Genomic DNA, 18,831 nt, shown 5'->3' on the forward strand with positions numbered 1-18,831 from the left:
CTGCTACTCTTTAAAATCAAAAAGCAAAAGATTTTGCCATAATGTCTTTCATATAATCTAATTAATTGGATGTGGCTAATTATGGAAACCACCAATTTGAAACCATGACATCATTGTGCATTCACGGTGATTCCGGCTTATGATTTTTGTGCCTTTCATCTTTGGGAAGTGCCATTTCTAGGCTGTCAGAGAATCAGAGTTTCTGTATTCTACATGCTGATTAGCACACCCAATTTTTGTATTAATCACTTGGCTTTCAATTGTGACAGGACTGACAGAATGAAGAACCTTGAGCTATTAGCTGGTAGATTTCAGATTAAATCTTCCCTGCGTCACCCATAGCGGAAGTCAAATTTACCTGTGAGTTCATATTCAATATAGTCTTAACTTTCCCAGCTTTCTCCTGCTTCATCAGAGCCATCTTCTTTTTTCTACTTTGCCCACAACATCCCAATTAAATCATTTAAAGGATCCTATTAAAACATTATGACTACGTCAGGAATGTTGAGGTGCTGTTGAGGTGGTTTTGTGCATTAAGTTGGTATGGTCCAGGAGGTGGGTCCAATATGGTGGCGCAGGTGGACAGTGACCTAACTCCCTAACAAGAAAATATGGAATGTAATCTGTATTTACAATTTCTCTTGAAAGACAACTTTGAGCCAACTGAATAATTTCTGCACGAAAAGCAAGAGAGACTACATAGAGAATGTTAGGGAAACTCAAGAGCTCTGCAAAAGCTGAGGGAAAAACCCAGGGCCCCAGGAACTGGTAAGAACCATTGTTTGTGTTACACCTGCATGTTGATAGTAGGCAGGAACTCCATCCAGGTTCCCTGGCCCATTTGCAGGGCACTATAGCAGGTCCCCAGTGACCCATCCTGGAGCTAGAGCCAGCAGGAACAGGAATGAGCCACAGCATGCATACAAGGGTCCCCTCCACCCAGAGATTGATCCAGTAAGTGCAGCAAGGTGCTATTTCAGGCACGCACTGGGCTGCATGCATACATGGGACTCCCCAACATGGAGAAAGTGTGAAGCTAGCAAAATGCTGCAGTACCTGTGTACAGGGCTACCCTATTCAGAGAAAGTGCAGAGATAGTGGGCACTGCTGCATGTGTACATGGGACTGCCCCACTAGAAGAATGTGTGGAGCTAGTCAAATTTTGTGGCACCCACATGCAGGGCTGCCCTGCCTAGATAGAGTGCTGGACTAGCAAAGCATGACTATGCATGCAAACAAGGCTGCTCCACCCAGAGGAAGGGTGTAGCTAGTAGGGTATTGAGATGCAGTCAGTCAGGGCAGCCCCATGCAGACCCTACTCTGATGGTGGACAATTAAAGCAACAGGGCAAGCACACAGGGCTGCCAAGTATAGAGTGAGACATAGTTGACTATGCAAGAAACTGCACTGAGGGCACAGAATTAGGGGAGTATGGCTGTGCAAGCACACAAGGCTTCCCTACCAGAGAAAGAGTGGAGTTCGTGGGGTATTGAGATGCAAGCATACAAAGTAGCACAGCTCAGACCTTGCCCTTATAGCAGATAGTTAAAGCAGCAGAGTACGCCAAGAGTGCAGCCCCATTTAAACCATGCTGCCCCACCCAAAACCCGTATCTTCATGCCAAGTATCACACATGCCTTCCCTAACTACAATTGGCCTGCTCAAGCAATCCACCATACAGTATATGTGGCGAACACTTTTTCAACACTGGGAGAGAGAGATATTCCATATAACTCATAAAAGGAAACACAGAAAGTCAAACGAAATGGAGAAACAGGAGAATATGCCCTAAATGAAGAAACAAAGAGAAAAAAAAAGAAAGAAACTTAAAGATAACCCCAAATGAAATGGAGAAAAGTAACTTTCCTGATAAAGAATCCAAATAAAGAGTCATAAAGATGCTCAATAGAGTAATGGAACTTAGAGAGCATTTCAACAAAGAGATAGAAAATGTAATAAAGAATCAGAGATGAAGAATAAAATAAGTGAAATAAAGAAGACATTAGAAAGAACCAACAGCAGATTAGCTAATACAGAAGAACAAAGTAGCAACTTGGAAGAGAGAATAGTAGAAATCAACCAATCAGAACAGCAAATTTAAAAAAAAAAATGTTTTTTTAAATGAGGATAGTACAAGAAATCTCTGGGATAACATCAAGTTCCCTAACATTTGTTTTATAAGGATTCCAGAAGAAGAGAGAAAGAAAGAGGCAGAAAGAATATTGGAAGAAGTAATGGCTGAAAACTTTCTCATTCTGGAGACAGAAAAAAAATCCAGGTCAAAGGAGCACAGAGAATTCCAAACAAGATGATCTTCAATATGTCCTCATGAAGACATATTGTAATTAAGATGACAAATTTAGGACAAAGAGACAATCTTAAAGGCAGCAAGAATGAAACAAGTCACACACAAGGGAAACCCCATAAGGCTATCAGCTGGTTTCTTAGAAGCAACTTTACAGACCAAAAGGGAGTGGCAGGAAGTATTTAAAGTGCTGAAAGAAAGGAATCTGCAACCTAGATTATATCCAGCCAGATTATCATTCAGGATAAAAAGAGAGGTAAAGAGTCTCCCAGACAAACAAAAGCTAAAGGAGTTCACAACCACTAAACCAGTCTTAGAAGAAATGTTAAAGAGTCTTCTTTATGCAGAAAAGTCTATAAACAAAAATAAGAAAACAGAAGAAAGAAAAAAAATCTTACTGGTAAACACAAATATATAATAACCACAGTGAGTAAACCACTTAAGAAGCTAATAGGAAGGTTAAAGACAGTAGTAGCAAAATTAACTATAAATACAATAAATAATCAGGGGATACACAATAAAAAAGATATAAAACATGACATCAAAAATATAAAAAGTGGAGGGAGGAGGAAAAATGTATTTTGGGAATTTGATTGAACTTAAATATTTGTCAGCTTAAAATCGACTGTTATAGATGTCACTGGATATATATAAATCTCATGGTAACTATAAGCCAAAAACACACAAAAATATGAAGAGAAAAGACTCCAATTGAAACACTAAAGAATACCAACAAATCAAAATGGAAGAGATCCAAAAAAGGAAGGAACAAAGAAGAACAATAGAAACAACCAAATAATAAAATGGTAGCCCATATCTATCAATAATTACTTTAAATGTAAATATACTGAAATATCCAATCAAAAGACATAGGGAGACAGAATGGATTAAAAAAAAAAAAAAAGACCTATCTATATGCTGCTTTAAAACAATTCACTTTAGACTGAAAGGTAAACACAGACTGAAAATGAAGGGATGAATAAAAAAATGTTTCATGCAAATAGAAATGAGAAGAAAGTTGGAATAGCAATACTCATGTCAGACAAAATAGACTTTAAAGCAAAGAATGTAAAAAGAGACAAAGAAGGACATTACATAATGATAAAGGGGTCAATCCAAAAGAGGATATAACTTGTAAATATCTATGTACCCAACATAGAAGTACTCATGTATATAAAACACATATTAATGGACATAAAAGCAGAAATTAAAAGTAATAGTTTGGGACTTTAATACTTTGCTTACCTCAATGATTAGATCAGACAGAAAATCATTGAAGAAATAATGGCCTTAAATTCCACATGTAACCAGTTTGACTTAATATTATATAGAGCATTTTACCCAAAGACAACAGATTACACATTTTTCTTAAGTGCACATGGAAGATTTTCCAGGATAGATCACATACTAGGCCACAAAACCAGGGTCAATAAATTCCAGAAGACTGAAATTAAATCAAGCATATTTTCTGACCACAATGGCATGAAACTAGAAACGAACTATAGGAAAAAACATAAATACATGGAAATTGTACAACATCCTTCTAAACAACCAACGAACCAAAGAAGAAATTAAATAGGAAATCAAAAACTACCTTGAAGCAAATAAAAATGAAAACAAAACCTTACAAAATTTATGGAATGCAGCAAAAGCAGTTAGAAGAGGAAAGTTTATAGCAATACAGGCCTAATTCTAGAAGCAGGGGAAAAAATAAGTAAGTAAATAAATAAATAAATAAATAAATAATCAATTTAAATGTATATATAAAGGAACTAGAAAAAGAGGAAAAGACAAAACCCAAAGTAAGTAGAAGGAAGGAAATAGTAAAGATCAGAGCAGAAATAACAAAATAGAAAATAGAAAAACAATAAAAAAGATTGATGAAACTAAGAGCTGTTTCTTTAAAAGGATAAATAAAATTGACAAGCCTCTAGCAAGACTCATCAAGCAAAAAAAAAGAACACAAATAAAATCAGAAATGAAAGAGGAGAGATTACAAACAAAAGCACAAATACAAAGGATCATTAAAGAATATTATGAACAATTATATGCCAATAAATTGGACAATCTAGAAGAATGGATACATTTCTAGAAACACAACCTTCCAAGATTAAACCAGAGACTCTAAACAGACCAATTACTTGCAATAAAATTGAACGAGTAATCAGAAAACTCCCAACTAACAAAAGCCAGATGGCTTCACTGGTGAGTTCTACCAAACATTTAAAGAATTAGTACCTATCCTTTTCAATTTTATTTCAAAAAATTGAAGAGGAAGAAACACTTCTAAAGTAATTCTATGAGGCCAGCATTACACTAATACCAAAACTAGATAAAGACACTACCAAAAAAGAGAATTATAGGCCAGTATCCCTGATGAACATAGTTGTTGTCAAAATTTTAAACAAAATATTAACAAACCGAGTTCAACAGTACATTAAAAGGATTATACACCAAGACCAGATGGGATTTATACCAGGGATGCAAGTGTGGCTCAACATCTGCAAAACAATTAATGTGATTTATCACATCAACAAAAAAATAAAAATCATATGATTATCTCAATAGTTGCAGAAAAAGCATTTGACAAAATTCAACATCTATTTATGATTAAAAACTCTCAACAAAGTTGGTATGGAAGGAACTTACCTGAACTTCATGAAGGCTATACATGACAAGCTCACAGATAATATCATACACAATGGTGAAAAGCTGAAAGCTTTTTCTCTAAGATCATGAACAAGAAAAGGATGCTTACTCTTACCACTATTATTCAATATAGTAGTATTGGAAGTCCTAGACACAGAAAACAGACAAGAAAAAGAAATAAGAGGCATCCAAATTGGAAAGGAAGAAGTAAAATTGTCACCTTTTATAGATGGCATAATGCTATATATATACAAAACTCTAAAGAATCCATGAAAATATTAATAGACTAAAGTAATTCAGTAAAGTAGCAGGATAGAAAGTTAATATACAGAAACCCATCACATTCCTATACACTAATAATGAACAATCAGGAGAAATTTTAGTAAACAATCCCATTTACAATTACATCAAAAAGAAAATATCTAGGAATAAATTTAAGCAAGGAGGTGAAAGATCTGTACTCTGAAAACTATAAGACATTTAAGAAAGAAATTGAAAAAGACATAAATAAAGGATATACTAAGTTCATGGATTGGAAGGATTAATGTCATTTAAATGATCATAGTACCCAAAGCAATCTACACAATTAGTGCAATCCCTATCAAAATACCAATGACATTATTCTCAGAATTAGAACAAATAATCCTGCAATTTATATGGAGCCATAAAAGATCCTAAATAGCCAAAGCAATAATAAGAAACAAGAGCAAACTTGGAAGTATCATGCTACCTGATATCAATCTATACTACAAGGCTATAGTAATCAAAACAGTATGGTACTGGCACAAAAAACAGACACATATGAGTATATACAATAGAATATTACTCAGATAAAAAAAAAAAATGAAATCTTACCATTTGCAATAGTATAGATGGACCTGGAGAGTATTATGCTAAGTGAAATAAGTCAGACAGAGAAAGACAAATACCATATGATCTCATTTATATGTGAAATCTAAAAAACAAAATAAATGAACAAACACAACAAAAACAAACTCATAGATGCAGAGAACAAACTGATGGTCACCAGATGGGAAGAGGTTTGGTGGGGAGTGGCTATAAAAAATGAAAAGGATTAAGAAGTACAAAATGCCAGTTGTAAAAACAGCCATGAGGATGTAAAGTACAGCAAAGGGAATACAGTCAATAATTTTGTAAAAGTTATATGTGGTTTCAGATGGATACTAGACTTATCAGGATGATCACTTCATAAGGTATATAAATATCTAATCCTTATGTTGTACACCTGAAACTAATATAATAGTGTATGACCACTTTAATTGAAAATTAAAAACTAAAAAACAAAAAACATACATGGTCTGACAATTAAGTTCGCAAAATCATCCTAGAAAAGTACTGCACTCCTCATTGCTGAATATCACTATGGTCACCTTCGAAGTATTCCCTTTGGGAAGCTATGCACCGACACCAGCACCTAGTCCACCCTTCAAAGCAATTTTGGAACTCTTTTTCTGGAATGGCCCTCTGAGCTGTTGTCGTATGACCCTTGATGTCCTGCATGTCATCAAAACGTCTTCCTTTCAATATTGCCTTTATCTTCGAGTAAAGAACAAAGTCATTGGGGGCCTGATCAGGTAAGTAGGGAGGGTGCTCCAATACAGTGATTTGTTTACTGGCTAAAAACTCCTCACAGACAGCACCATGTGAGCTAGTGCATGGCCATGATGCAAGAGCGATGGATTGTTGGTGAAAAGTTCAAGCCATCTAACTTTTTCACACAGCCTTTGTAGCACTTCCGAATAGTAAATGTGGTTAATTGTTTGTCCAGTTGGTACAAATTCATAATGAATAATCTCTCCGATATAAAAAAAAAGGTTAGCAACTTGTTGCAACAAGTTGGCGAACTGAATTGTGAGACCTCATACTCAGAGATGCTATCTTAGCATAGCAGAATAAATAGCATAGGAGAAACATACTACAATAATCAATCCATGGGCTTTCTGAAGCAGGAAGAGCAGTGCATTCATCACTGCTTATAAATATTGGTTGAACACTCCATAAATATTGGTTGAACTTGGACTCAGGAAGCAATAAGATGAACAAAACTGAGAATGGGGAAGTCTGGAAATTCCAGCAGATCCACAAGCTGAAGCATATATCAAGTGTCAGAACATAGAATTGAGCAAAGGAGTGAACAATTTCAGAGAGGGATTGCAGGGATAAGTAACCAAATGACTGCCTGAGGATAGGTGAGTTCCCAAATAGCACAAGCAGAACGGTGATCCTATTAGTCAACCTACTAAACGGGCTAAGATCTGCAGCAACCTGCTACTCAGACAAAGCAAACAAATCAAAGGGAGACCATTTGTAAGGCAATTTCTAGATACCGCTATGTGTGTGTGTGTGTGTGTGTGTGTGTGTGTGTGTGTGTGTGTGTTAGAAAAGCTAAGAAACAGGTCTCAGGAGTGTGATAAGATGTAGAAAATTTTACTCATAAAATTGTCTTTTAGGGAAAAATACTGCATTTGTTTGAAAGGCCAGCAGTGACAAGTATTCTTAGGGAAAAGGCTCTCAGCTAAAGGTATCAATAATGGCCAAGATTTTAGGGAAAGGAGTCAATCCAATTCTGCCTGAGGCAAAAAGAAGAGAGAAAACAAATCTAAGTTGAAAGAAGGAGGTTGATAAGGAAGGAGGGGGAACAATATGCAGGACTCATTTCAAAATCCTTTCCACAAATGCTTTATAAATTTTTTGCAAAAATCATTATTTCCGGTGGTGTAGGTGTGAATAGATTTCTTAAATCAAATCCAGCAAAGGACTGAGTGGATCAAATCCATTATAAGGCTGAGTGTCAAATGTAGGTGGAGGCAGAGTGGATCCAAGACAAGATGAAAAGATGTGGAAGCTGAAATGGTGGTAACCAAGAGAAAATAAGTACTAGGATTCTTTTTTTTTTTTAATTTATTTTTTAAATTTATTGGGGTGACAATTGTTAGTAAAATTACATAGATTTCAGGTGTACAATTCTGTATTACATCATCTATAAATCCCATTGTGTGTGTGCACCACCCATAGTCAGTTCTCCTTCCATCACCATATATTTGATCCCCCTTACCCTCATCTCCCACCCCCCACCCTCCGTACTAGGACTCTTGAAACTACCATGGGAAGAACTTTGGTCTATTGTCTGCTGTGGAGCTAGTACGCAAATTAAATCTGTTAGATTTACAAGGAGATACAAGGCCTTAGCTAACACCTGATTTGCACAGGGAAACTGAGAAGAAAATCCTGTATTACCTGGAAAACTGAGTGTCAAGATTAATACAGAACCTTTAGCAAGACTGATGTTAGATTGCTCTGATGAAAAGTCTAGATCTAAAGTTTCTCATGTATTTCATGCTTGCACACAAAAATTGTTCCAGGGCCAGGAGTTGGTTGGAGCTCATAAGAGCGGAGTGGAGTCGTTGGATATATTAAGATTAAACTACTTCCGGCAAGTGGTCAAGATCATAACACACGAGTCACAATGAATATGAGGAATCCATTTAAATGCCAAATATAGCCTGAAAAGACATTAAAGCCTCAGGTAATAATGTCTACATATATAGAATATGGACTGTTTTGAAGGTTAGCCTCATGAGATTTTGCCATAGTTTTCAGCAAGTTTGTGTTACAGTAGTCTTTACATACAAATCAGGTAAAGGCATTAAAGAGAAATTGTGGAGAAGTGCACAGTGAAAATTTAAAAACAAACGACACAAACTCTGAAGAGACAGAGACATAGAGAATGATGGGAGGTAATGGGGAGAGATCATGTGGGAAGAGAAGAGCCAAGTAGATTGATTGCAACACCCAGCAACCCAACCAGATGATTCGTTTTCTCGTGATTTAGTTTTGCCACCCTTCCGTTTCCTAGAATGCTTTCCCTCAAGTGCTACAGATGACCTTTAGTGTGGCTAGGTTGAAAAGTAAGGGGGAAACAACTTAAAATCATATTCTATTTAATCAGAAGCCTTTTTTTTTTTTTTTTTAACTTACCAGAGATCTTTCCCCTCTGTCATAAGAAAAAAAAAAGAACAATTAAGGCCATCATCCTTGTCCTTTGTGTCGTTTTTGTCATTACACACCAGCTGTTTTTTCGTTTGTTTGTTTGTTTTTCTCCTTCTATTCCTTTCCTTTGTATCTGGACCATCCTTTTTTCAGTCTGATGCTGGGGTATGTGTGTTCTCCACTCAGACATTACCATGGGACTTCCTGAAGGTACTAGCCTTGGACTTCTCTCTTTCCACACTATACTTTCTCTTGAGAACAGCCGAGTATGAAAATTTAAGAACACACAGTTTAGAGCCAGTTTGCCTGAGTTCAGATCCTTACTCTGCCATGTACATAGAAGTATAACCTCTGGCAAGTACTGCATTTCTCTGAATCACACTAAAAAACGGTGACAATAATAGTGCCTTCCTCGTGGGGCTATGTAAACATGAATGATTTAAAGCATGACCTGTGCTTCAAACAATGCCTGGCACATAGCACTATTAACTCTTTGGCTTTATGATGATGATGCTTAGAAAAAAAGTAGATCTGCTCCAGCATCTCCAAATTCTCTCCATCATGAGAATAACCTCTGGCTCCTTTTCTACTCGATTCTTCAGCTGTCACATTCCCCCCTGCACTGCTAAATTCCTGTTATATTTGCTGCCTGATTATTCTGCGAGCAACTCCAATTAACATGCCCCAAACTGAAGTCCTTATATTTTTTCTTAGATTGTTTCTCTTATTCTGTTGTGTGTGTGTGTTTTAAATGATATCACAATCTTTCCATTCCTCCAACTTCAAAACCTCTTGGCCAACTTAAGTTGCTTTGTCTTCAACTTCCATATCTCATCTGTCTCTAAAGTTCTAGCTATCGTTTTCAGATATGCCCCGCATATGTGTCTACTTTCTTCCCATTTCCTTTTCACTGCCTGAGTTCAGACACTCAGAACTGCTTATTTGAATTCCTGCCATAGCCGGTGAACGTCTCCCTACTTCTATCCTCTTGTCTCCTCAACATAGCTTCTACATGAGCAGCGAATCATCATGTTAAAACTCTATCTGCCCTAATCACTCCCTTGCTCAAATTATGCTCAGCTCATCCCTCTTTAAGAGTACTTTAAAGCTCATTAAGTAGATTTTCAAGATGCTTTATAATATTCCCACAAGGCCTGTCTCCATATTTGTCTTTCATGACAATCGAGCTTTCTCTGTTCCAATCCTGTCCACAGCTCAGATCTCCCCAAGCACGCCTAATTTCCTTACCACCATCTTTTGCTGACTATAATATACTTAGTCCCATATCTCAGTTTATCAAAATTTTGCTCAACATTCAAGATTCACTCCAAATTCCTTTTCTGCATAAAGCTTTTTTGATTGCCTCGCCTGCTTCATTAGATTTGGCATTTCTTTCTTCTCTCCAACACCAGCACTTGCTTGGGACTGATAAAAATGGCCACGCTATATACCTGAGAGTACCTACTACATACTGTACATTTGGCTGGATAACTTAGGAATATTATTTGCATTACTTATAATTGCACAATGAGGTACGTAATTACTTTTGCTTCAATTTACATATAAGAAATTTGAACGAGAGGGCAAAGAAGTTGTCCAGATTCCTAGTAAGAGCCAGAGACGAGATATACAAATATGTGTATCTCTTAAATAAGTGCTCATTTCATCATTGTGTATTTCAGTGTTCTTTGAAGGATTGCCTATCAGAACCAGCTTGAGGTGCTTACTGAAATGTAAATTTTTAGTCCCAGGACCAGTGGGAAATGGATCAGAAATCTGCATCTTTAATAATTTCCTCAGGTGATTCTCATTCACTGGCAATTTTCAAAACGGTGCCTTATTTCATACAATCTCTTCTTTATTACCTCAATTATTGTATATGTTAAATTAGTGGTGAACTAGTTTCTTGAGGGCAAGAATCACGTCTTATTTTTCTCTGTATCTGCCACAGTTCATACCACAGTGCCTTATACATAATATATACTCAATACGTTTTAGTTGAATTATTGCCAGTTTCTGTGTTTCATCATAGCAAAAATGATGAACCTTTAACAGTCTATAATATGGTTTCTTATGTGGAAAGCTGTGGGAAATATTTCTGCAGCTTTGATTTAACATATACACACACATTCCATACATATTAATTGTACATATTAATTATAAAACATTTGAAAAAACACACACAAAAAAAAGAAGAATGAAAAAGATCACCCAAGGACAATGTCTTTTGTCATTTGTATGTAGATCTTTAAGTATTCCTTCTATTGTATTTCATATATTCTAGGGAAATTATATATATATATATATATATATATATATATATATATATATACACATACATAAATCTATAAAAGTGAAAACAGCAATAGTTTTTATTTGATGCAAGATATGGTGTTACTATTATTTAAGTGCAACTATCTGAATAATGACCTGTTCTTTGAAAAACTGTTTCCAGGTTCTAGTGTGGCTACGAAAGAAATATAAGTACCCTCACCGTCTTTCAAGAAGAATGACAAAAGCTTAGAAGTGAAGCAAACTCATTTGACCTCCAGTGGCATTTGACCATTTTGTTGAGTTTCTTCATTTGGTTATGTCAAGAAGTTCTGTACAACATCTGTTAGAAAGGGCTTCCACACATAAACAAAATACAATACAAGGCCCACAATTACAGACACCCCCCCCCCCCACACACACACACAAAAACCCTCCAGGAGGGTTTTCAGTAGAGGAAGGCACCTGCAACTCTGTGCCCTGAAGTTCTTTACACTCTTGAGGATTTCTCTTTGTTTCCAGCTGATATCACCAATGCTGATTTCAAAGGGATATATAATATGGTTCACCTTTGAAACTTTAATTCAAGAATGAAAATTATTTTTGTCTGATTCTTTTCACACATCTAAGAGAAACTCTATCCACTAATGATGAAAAAAGCACATTATAGTAGTGACAACAAATGGGGATTCTTTAAGTAAAATATGACAGATTCAATAACTCATTATCTTTTCCTTCTCTAAAAAGTCCATTACAAGGAGAGTAAAAGGATTAAGGCATAAAATCAAAAGAACAGAAATAATAATAAAGGAGATGATAGCAAAACATTTTTGAAAATGGTAGTGTAGAAAGAGACAAATGGCAACTGACTTAGCACATGAAAATATCCACAACTCAGGCTGGCAGTGAGAAAAATTAAGGGGTAGCATGAATTGTCTAAAGATGCTAAAATATTCAGAGAATGTTCATTGTAAGTACTTCTGCAAGGAGGAACAAGGAAGGGAATGAAAACAAGTGGATTTATCAAAGTCTGAGAAAACAGACCCCCAAATCTCTAACAGCCTATATAGCAGAGTAATAACTCAACGCCAACCTCAGCATAAGACCAGAGCAATATGCTCTCAAAAAGATAATACAAGCTGGACCCATGCTTCACACCATATACAACAGTTAACTGAAAATGAATAACAACCTAAATATAAGAGCTAAAGCCATAAAATTGTTAGCAGATGACATAGGGCTAAATATTCATGACCTTGGATTTGGCAATGGGTTCTTAGATTGACACCAAAGGCACAAGCAACAAAAGATAAAATAGATAAATTGGACTTTATTCAAATTAAGACTTTTGTGTATCAAAGGAATTTAATCAAAAAAACAAAAAGACAACCCACAAAATAGGAGAAAGTATTTGCAAATCATATATCTGATAACTATATCAGGTTTGTATTTAGAATATATAAAGCTTAACTCAGCAACAAAAAGACAAACAACCCAACTAAAAAATGGGCAAAGGAATTAAATGAATTGGATTCCTTCAAAGGAATCCAAATAAGAAATACAAATGGCCAACAAGCACATGAAAAACTGCTCAATATCATTAGTCATTAGGAAATGAATGTCAAAACCACAATGGATACCACTTCACACCTACTAGGATGTCTATAATTTTAAAAAAGGAAACAAGCATGGGCAAGAATGTGGAAAATTAAAATCCTCACACAGTGCTGGTGGGAATGTAAAATGGTTCAACTCTTGTGGAAAATATTTGCTCATAAAGTTAAGTATAGAATTGTCATATGACCAGCTGTTCCACTCCTAAATATATATGTAGGTATATATCCCAAATAATTGAAAACAAATACATGTATATGAGTTTTCAAGTTAGCACTATTCACAGACAAAAGGTGGAAACAACCCAGATGCCCATTGATGGATAATGGATAAACAAATTGTGGTGTATACATACAGTGTAATATTATTCAGCCATAAAAAGGAATGAAATACTGATAAATGGTATAACATGGATGACCCTTGAAAACATTACGCAAAGGGAAAGAAGTCAGATACAAAAGATCACTTATTATATGATTCCATTTCTAGAAAAATATCCAAAATAGTTAAATCCATAGAGAAAGAAAGCAGATTGGTGGTTGCCACAGGCTGGAGGGAGGGGGAAATGGGGAGTAACTCCTTAATGGGTATGCGATTTCCTTTTGGGGTATTGAAAACATTTTGGAACTATACAGAGGTGGTGATTAGACAGCACTGTGAATGTACTAAATACCACAAAATTGTTCATTTTAAAATGGTGAATTTTATGTTATGTGAATTTCAACTCAATAATTATATTTAAAAAATTATTTAAAGAAAGTAATACTGACTATTCCTGGACAGGAAGACACCAGGAACAACTATGGTTTGCTGTACCATTCTGAAAATAGGAAAATTAAGTTAAAGTAAATTTACATATTACGTGAAATACCCATTTCTCTTCCCAAATTTGGGTCCTGAATCCTGTCGATAATGTTTTAAAACTTCAAGTAGGAAAATGAAAGATATGATGTGAGAAATCTAACAAGCCCTGGAGAAAAGACTGAAAGATGCAAAATTGTTCAGCCAGATCATCCTACAGCAAAGTGCTCAGCTGACCCTATTCACAGGCAGGCAACTTACAATAAATTTTTAGGGCCAACAGCAATGAACAACTACACACATGGGGAAAGACTTTGGCATGTAAAATAGGAACCAAAACAAAGCAAAGGGGGTGGCGGGAAGCACGTTGAAGAAATATAGACCATGGAGGGAACGAAAGATAAAACAAAATCTCTCTGAAAAAAATAAGAGATCTCAACAATAACATTTTTTTTTTTAAGGGAAAATGACAGAGCTTTGGAAACAAAGCACATGACAAGATAGACACAATTCTCAATAGGAGTGTTGGATAGTAAAATTGCGTAAAATTTCAAGTAAATATATAAAATTTAAAATAGGAGATAGAACAGGAAAAATAAATAATCTTTTCAGATGGAATTCAAAACAGAGAAAAGAGAAAATGGAGGGGAATAAGTAAACAGAGACCTACTGAAAAGTGGATACATATTTCAGAACTGACTTCTTTGACTCTCCTACATACTCATTCCTATCAGGGTTCCCCATTCTGTCAAAGCAGTTCTTGTCAAAGTCACCCATCATCTCCAAGTTGCTCTATTCAATGTCCAATTCTCAGTCCTTCTCTTCCTCTATTTCTTTGCATCATTTGCCACAGTTGCTTTCTTCCCCCCTTCTGAAATACTTTGATCATTTGACATCCAGGAAACCACTCTCTAGATTCTCCTAACACCTCACTTAGGGGCTCCACTTTAGTCTGTTTTGCTAATGCTACACTCTCTGGACTATACCTGGACTGCTTCTAGAACTATTGACACTTGGTGATTGTTTCTTTCAATCCCATGATTTTAAATACTATTCCTATACTGATTATTTGCAAATGTACAGCTTTAATCCAGAACTCTAACATGAATTACACCCTCCTATATTTAATTTGCTATTCAACACTCCCGCCACCCCCAAGGTTTCTAAGAGAAATTTCAAAATTTTAAGTTCTGAAACTGCACTTATAATATTCAATCATCAAACTTGTTCCAGGCTTCTCTGTCTCGGTAAATGGCGGTAGCATTCTTCCAGTTACTTCAGCCAAAATTTTTGCTATTATTTTATCCATTTTATCTCAAATGTAAGACACAGTCCAATGGCACTTCGTATCAGATCTCCCTTAAGAATATTTCCAGAACCTACCCATTTATTTTTCTCTGATTCTCCTCCTGTGGTTCAAGCTACAATATCTCTCATCTGGGTTATTGCAGTCACCTTTTGTCTTTCCTCATTCCTGCCAGCCTTGTCGCCCTAAAGTATATCCTCTACAAAGAAATCTAGGGAACCTTTTAAAATGTAAAGCAGACCATGCAATTTCTATGTTAAAAAATCGTGAGTTTATTCCCATCTCACTCAGAATAAAAGCCAATGGACATAATCTCACTTTTTACTGCCCTGTACCTTGTGGAATCAATTGTACCACAGCCATTTTCTAAGGTCCCTCAAACAGGCCCAGTATAGTCTTCCCTTGGCGTGTTTGCTCTTGCTCCTCATTTCTTTCAGATATTTTTTTAAATGTCATCTCATCAGGGAGGCCTTCACTGACCATTCCATTTTCTTTAAAAAAGTAATGACTTATTGTCTCATTGAAATGATTTACAAAATAATAAAAATTCAAGCAACATTTAAATGTACCAAGAAGAAAGAAAATATTACCCCAAATCCCACCACACATTAAAAATTAAATAATTAGCTTTCTGAGCATCTGCCCTTGCTATTAAAGATATATATAGGGTGACTAATGCTATTTCTGGTGAAAATGATCACATTCTATTTTACTCGAATAAAATAATAAGAAAGTGAAGTGAAACTGAACAAATTGTTAAACAAGGGATAAATGTTCCTTTACCATGATAGCTGCTATTTTTCAAAGTACCATAAATGATTAAACAGATTATGAAAATTATTAAAGATGAAGTCTTTTAATGCATTTCCAACCTAGAGGTCTCATTATAGTCCTGGTTCTGATGGTATAATTAGGATTCTTAATTTTGCATTGCCTCCCACATTTTATGAGTTATACTTATCGATTTTGTATTATCAGTATTTAATATTTAGATTCCATTCTATAACTATAGTTCACATGGCTCTTTATGTTATAACTCAATGTTTAAATAGAATCAGTGTTTACTCTCTGTTATCCAGCTTTCCATTACTGATTTTTATTTCTATTCACTTTTTAATGGGTTAATTTCTTTTCTTGATACTTTTCAATAAAGGAGCACCGGTGCTACATTCTCTGAGTTATTTTATGTTTGAAAATATTTCTCTGTTGACTTTGTATTGGAATGATATATTTGTTGATTGTATTTTTTGTATTACACTTTATTTTCCATGAACTGAATAGATGCTTCTCCATTATATTTTGCCCCTGAATGCTGTGGTGGTTTCATCTAAAGCCTGTGTAATTCACCCTTGCTTTTTTTTTTTTTTTCCTTTTAATGTTCCTACATAGAAGACTGAAAGATTTGTTCATGATAACATAACAAGGATATACATTAATGTCAATTATTTTATATCATTTTCTTTCCTGTATTAGACTGTGTCCTTTTAATATTAAATTCTCAGCTTATTTGCTTTTAGGGAAATCTCATATTTTTAAACAGTATTTTGTTCCATCCATTGGATTTTCTTCTCCAGAGACACAAGCTACAATTATGTTGGATTTTTACTTACTTTCATATCTATTATATTCTCTCCAATTTGTTTTTTATTGTGTTTTTTTCTCAGCATTCTTTATGATTATTTGAAATCTTTCATATATGCTATTAATGCTGTTTCAGATCTATCTTTTTATTTGTTTTACTTATGAGTTTGACTTTTCAATTTGCTTTCTTAGCTCTGCAATTTCCTTTGTAAGCTCACTCTGAAGTGTATTTTTCATTTTACCAAATTAATGTGCTTACTAACGTGTTCAGTAGCATGGAGCACTTGTGGAATAATATCTTGCATATCCTGGGCATGTTGTATTTCATATTGTGTTATTTTCCTGATGGTATTTACTATGTCTTTTTTTTCTTTTTTCCTCATTCAGAAACTACCAGCTACCTCTTAATATTAATCCTCCCATTTTCCCTAAATAATAAAATACTAGTTTTAGGCACATGGCTGCTTGGATTGAAGGTTACTTTTCAGCCTCTTTTGGACTTAGGTGTGTCTACAAGATAGTTCTGGCCACCTTGATATAAATTATGAATGTCTTTAACTTATGTGAAATATACTTTTACAAGTGGAATATGCCTTTTTTCTCCTTTCCTTTTCCTGATGCCTAAATTGTGGTTACAAGGCTATAGCTTGAGTGGTGATTTTGGAGCTCTAATCACAAGTTAAATCCTGAATTAGATTATATTTTAGCAACCCTTGAAGACATGAACATCTGTCTACAGCCTCTTAACATGATAGAGAAATACATATTAAATATCTTGGTTAGCCACTGTTATCTTGGATTTTGTTTTGATTGCAGCTGAAACTATTCCTAACTGATAATCTTTCCCCATTCCTTCCTCCCTAGCTCTTTCCTTATTGCAGCTGAAACTAATCCCCTGTTTCCCTGAAAATAAGACCTAGCTGGACCATCAGCTCTAATGTGTCTTTTGGAGCAAAAATTAATATAAGATGTGGTCTTATTTTACTATAATATAAGACTGGGTCTATATAATAATATAATATAATATAATATAATATAATATAATATAATATAATATAATATAATATATACAATATATACAATATATACAATATAATATAATATAATATAATATAATATAATATAATATAATATAATATAATATAATATAATATAATATAATATAATACAATATAATGTAATACCAGGTCTTATATTAATTTTTGCTCCGAAAGACGCATTAGAGCTGATGGTCCAGCTAGGTCTTATTTTCTGGGAAACATGGTCCTGATAATCTTTGCCCATTCCTTCCTCCCCATCTCTTTCCTTATTCCTCTCTCCTTTCTGGTCACATCTCTGCATAATTCCATGCCTTTTTCCCTCATTTTACTCATGCTTCACAGCTCTATTCAGGCTTGCACTAGCTGCCATGTTCTGTGGGAGATGTCTTTGTTATTCCCTTAAGAGACCTCTTTGGTTTCTCCTCTGAGCTGCAGTCTGTGAGCAGAATTTTGTGTTCTGTCTGTCCATTCCACTGACGCCTGAGAACTGGAGCTTGTGTGTGGAAGTGGCGACATGGGAAGCAGTGTGCCATCTTGAAGATGGGGAGACAGAGCACAGCATTCAGATGCTTACTCTACCACTTGTTAGCAATGTGATCATAGGTAAATTATTTAACTTTCCTGTACCTCAGTTTCCCTGTTTGTAAAGAGGGATACAATTAATACCTACCTCTCAGTGTTATGAGGACCAAATAAAACAAAACTAAAGGGCTTAGAACTTTACCTGATGTATATAGAGTACTGTAAAGAGTACAATCACCACTGTTATCATTGTCATCATGCATGAACTCTGATGTTTCTTCTTAGTTGTTTTGTTAAATGTGTATACTGAGTACACTTTGCCTAGTCAAGGGTGCATCATATTACCAGGAGAGTTACCCTTGAACTTTGAAGTTTTCTGTCAGTCCAGCGTGGACTAGAATTGTGAACTTCTGAAGAAAAATCATCAAATCTCAATCACCTCTGTGACCTCCTTGGTGTCTAGTGCAGAGCCTTTTATTGAATTGTATTTGTATATTATTTATTTGTATCAGAAGCACTGAAGTCTTCCTAGTCTCCCTGGTCCAGGTTCTAGTTGGGGAGTAACCTTGAGAAGTGGAAGCTTCTGAAAATTTACAGAAGTCTCAACAGTAGGAGAAATTTTGCAATTATGTCATATGTTATGGGCAAATATTATATGATTTTGAGGTTCATGACTTCTTTCTGCTTTAATTGCATTTTACAAACTCTACATCACAGAGCTATAATCCTGA

Source organism: Rhinolophus sinicus, chromosome 2 (assembly GCF_057876585.1).
Source record: "Rhinolophus sinicus isolate RSI-liver-muscle chromosome 2, RSI-T2T, whole genome shotgun sequence".
NCBI lineage: Eukaryota > Metazoa > Chordata > Mammalia > Chiroptera > Rhinolophidae > Rhinolophus > Rhinolophus sinicus.